Below are 4,041 nucleotides of genomic sequence, written 5' to 3'. Positions count from 1 at the left end.
GTGGTCACTGCACTCCAGTCTGGGCGACAGAGTGAGACTCCAACTCAAAAAAAAAAAAGGATAGTAAGGGTTAAAATTATAATTTATGTATATAATTCTGTATACAAATGTTGATGTTTTTTATTTTTAAAAATTGGACCAGGCAAAGTGGTTCATACCTGTAATCCCTTTGGGAGGTTGAGGAGAGAGAACTCTTGAATCCAGGAGTTTGAGACCAGCCTGGGCAACACAGCGAGACCTTGTCTCTACAAAAAAAATTTTTTTTTTGAGTTGGCGTTTCACTCTATCGCCCAGGCTGGAGTGCAAAGGCATGCTCATGGCCACCCCAGCGTCGACCTGCTGGGCTCTGGCAAGCCTTCTGCCTCAGCCTTCCAAGTAGTTGGAACTATAGACGTGCACTAACACACACCCGGCTAATTTTTTTTTATTTTATTGTAGAGACGAGGTTTTGTCAAGTTGCCCAGGCTGATCTTGAACCTGTGGACTCCCAAAGTGCTGGGATTACAGGCTGAGCCACCAACCCTGGCCACAAAAAAAAATTTTTTTAAGTAGTCAGAAAAAAATAAGAAAAAAAAAATTAGTTAGGCATGGTGTCGCTTGCCTGTAGTCCTAGCTACTCAGGAGGCTGAGGCAGAAGGATCACTGGGATTATAGGCGTGAGCCTGGCCTCCTCATATTTTTAACAATGATTATTCTAAGTTTTTGCCATCCACAGTTACTGTTTTGATCTCTTCTCTAAAAGTATTTGCAATCAGTTACAGTACAAAATTGTCATGGAAAAGACTTTAAGTACTCGCCCAAGCTGGAGTGCGGTGGCACGTTGATGGCCACCACAGCCTCGATATGTTGGGCTCAGGCGATCCTTCTGCCTCTGCCTTCCAAGTAGCTGGAACTACAGGCATGCACCTCCATGCCTGGCCAATTTTGTTTTACTGTAGAGATGGTATCTCACCATGTTGCTCTGCCTGGTCTTGAATCCCTGAGCTCAGGCAATCCTCTCGCCTCTGCCTCCCAAAGTGCTGGGACACCTGGCCTCATAATATTTTTAACAATGATATTCTAAATTTTTGTCATCCACTATTATTGTTTTGATGTCTCCTCTAAAAGTATTTGCAATCAGCTATAGTCCAAAATTGCTTTTCATGGAAAAGACTTTAAGTACTTTTGAACACATTTTTTTTTTCTTTTCTTTTCTTTTTTGAGTTGGAGTCTCACTGTTGCCCAGGCTGGAGTGCAGTGGCACACTTAGTTGCTGGGCTCAAGAAATCCTTCCACCTCAACCTTCCAAGGAGCTAGAACTACAGGTGTGTGCCACTATGTCCGGCTAATTTTTTGATTTATTGTAGAGATGAGGTCTCGTCAAGTTGCCCAGGCTGGTCTCAAATCCCTGGACTCAGGCTTCTTGCCTTGGCCTCCCAAGGTGCTGGGATTTTGAGCCACTGCGCTCAGCCTTGAACACATATCTCTAATATCTTTAAGATCAGTGGACTAAACAAAAATTTCCAGAACTCTGATTTTAAAAAACTGATGAGTTGATGAAACTGCTAATCAAGACTAAGCAGAAAATTAATTACACGAGATTAAGTAACTGATGAAGAGAATGTTTTTATTTTATTTGAAATGCTGTTGGTTCTTAAATGTTTTGTTTTCTAGATTTAAGAAAATGTTATCTCATAGGCTATTCATAGTTTGCAGCAGTTTGGTAAAGTATACTTTTGTGAACAAAAGTGGAAACATTTTTTTTCTCCCTACTTGATTCCTCCAAAATTCAGGAACTGTGTGTGAGTATTCTTATTTTTTATGGCAATATTGTTATGTGCATAAGTTCAACAAAAATCCACTCTCTCTGTATAGTAGGATACAATTGGAAACATTGGTTAAATTAGCGCTTTGACTAAAATATCATATTTGAGAATGTGCGTAGAATGCCTGATTTTAAGAATTCTCAGACTTACGAGTGAGTAAAAAAATGTTACTCCCTGGAAGGCCCAGGAACCTTAAGACTGTAAGTAAAATCTCAAGTCTTGGTTTGGCTTTCTAACCTTAAGATGTTCTGAAGTCTGAAATTCCTTCGTGATCAATCTTGACAGAATAAGTTATGTTTCTAAAAATAAAAAACTGTACTGCACTTATTAGATTGTAACCCTGTGCATTGTTTTTACCTGTAGACTAGACTAGATCCTGAATTATTTTAGATTCCTCCAATCCTACTTTCTTCCATGAACTACTAAAATTGGTACCTGCCTTGCTCCTAAAGCCCTATAAACTAAAACCGGATGAACTTTAAGGAATAAGCCACATGCCTGATGTATAAAGGGGTACCCCAAAAACCCCTAGAATTATCTTTTGGCACGTGGGCCCCTAGTAGTACACTTGTAATTCGTTCCTCCAGATCAAATGGTCAACCAAAGTTTTTATCTAGAGGTTTTCAGAAGGTTGCCTCACGACTTGCAGAAGAAATGTCTTGAGTTGGGGCAGTCAGGTGACTGGTTCTTCCACCATGACAACGCATCTCCCCATACTGCACTGAATGTTCAGCAATTTTTGACCAAAAATGTCATGACCCCGGCACCACCCTCTATTCATCCAATCTCACTCCAAGTGACATTTTTGTGTGTGTGTTTCCAGATGAAAAAAGTCAAAGGGAAACATTTTGCCAGTGTAGAAGAGGTGAAACAAAAATGGCAGAAGCACTGTAAGGTATCAAAATTGATGAGTTAAACTGTTTTGAGCAGTGGAAAAACCGTCTCAATAGGTGTATTGCATCAAGTGGAGGGTACTTCAAAGGTGACTGAAGTTTAAACATGTAAAAGTAAATGCACAATTTTTAATATTCCAGTTTTTTTGTACCCTCCTTGTATGAACCACACAAAAAGTTCACCAAACTGCCCAATACCAGAACTAGAGACATTCAAACTGCAAACCAGGAAGATAAGTTGATGCTTTTATGCTGTTTTATGTTCTAGCTTTTCCCAACATATCAGAAAAAGGTTCCATGTCATAATGAGACTCTCCTCCGCCAATGCCTGCCTTTTCTACTTGGCAGCATAAAGGTGTAGTTGAAAGTTCATAATCAGTGGTAACTTGACAGTAGCTGCCCTAGGAAATCTGCTAACGTCTACTGGTTAAATAAGGAAATGTCTATGTTAGTGCTAAATGTCATACCTGAGTAAATTCCTTTGGGAAATTTGAGACCCATATATGCAAAAATAAGAAAACAGGCCACATGGTTACAGCAAGACTCACCTAATTCCTTGTGGTCCATTGATTTGTTCAGGTGGTTGCCTGTAAGCCCAGATTCATGACTGAAAACCATTATGCAAATTGAGATTGTCATGTTACTATTAATTTTACTTTGCATTTTCCCTTTTTAAGCTTACTGCTACTTATTAAAACTTTTGCAGAAATATAGCTCGTAATAGAATAATACTGGCTCAGCACTTAGAGATGACAGCAAAAGACATCAAAACAGGCAAAACATGGAACAGGGAAATTGAACTTAATAATGAACTCAAGGTAGACTTAGCCTGAGCGCCACTCCCTTCAAACCTCCCTTGTTGCTCAAAGGTGGCTAAAACTGTTTTGACCCTGACTCCTGACCAGTCACTACCCCTAATGTGGGACAAGACCAGCAACCAAGACAAGTCCATTCTGGCATGGAGTGACAATCAGAACCTAACTGCAGGGTGATTTCAGAAAAAGATCTTGATCAAAAGGAGGAAAAGTCAAAGTCACTTGTGTTAAAAAACAAAAACAAAAACCTAGGCTGGGTGTGGTGGCTCATGCCTGTAATTCTAGCACTTTGGGAGTCCTAACTGGGAGAATTGCTCGAGCCCAGGAGTTCAAGAACAGCCTGGGCAATGTAACAAGGCCTCATCTCTAAAAAAAGAAAAAAAAAAAGCCAGGCTCGGTGGCTCAGCCTGTAATCCCGCGCCTTTGGGAGGCTGAGGTGAGTGGATTGCCTGAGCCTGCGGGTTCGAGACCCACCTGGGCAGCGAGACCTCATCTCTACAATAAATCAAAAAAATCAGCCGGGCGTGA

The sequence above is a fragment of the Carlito syrichta genome, unplaced genomic scaffold, assembly GCF_000164805.1.
Source record: "Carlito syrichta isolate Samal-C Ts95f unplaced genomic scaffold, Tarsius_syrichta-2.0.1 Scaffold55413, whole genome shotgun sequence".
NCBI lineage: Eukaryota > Metazoa > Chordata > Mammalia > Primates > Tarsiidae > Carlito > Carlito syrichta.
The sequence above is the reverse complement of the archived record's forward strand: the minus strand, read 5'-3'. Positions refer to the sequence as shown.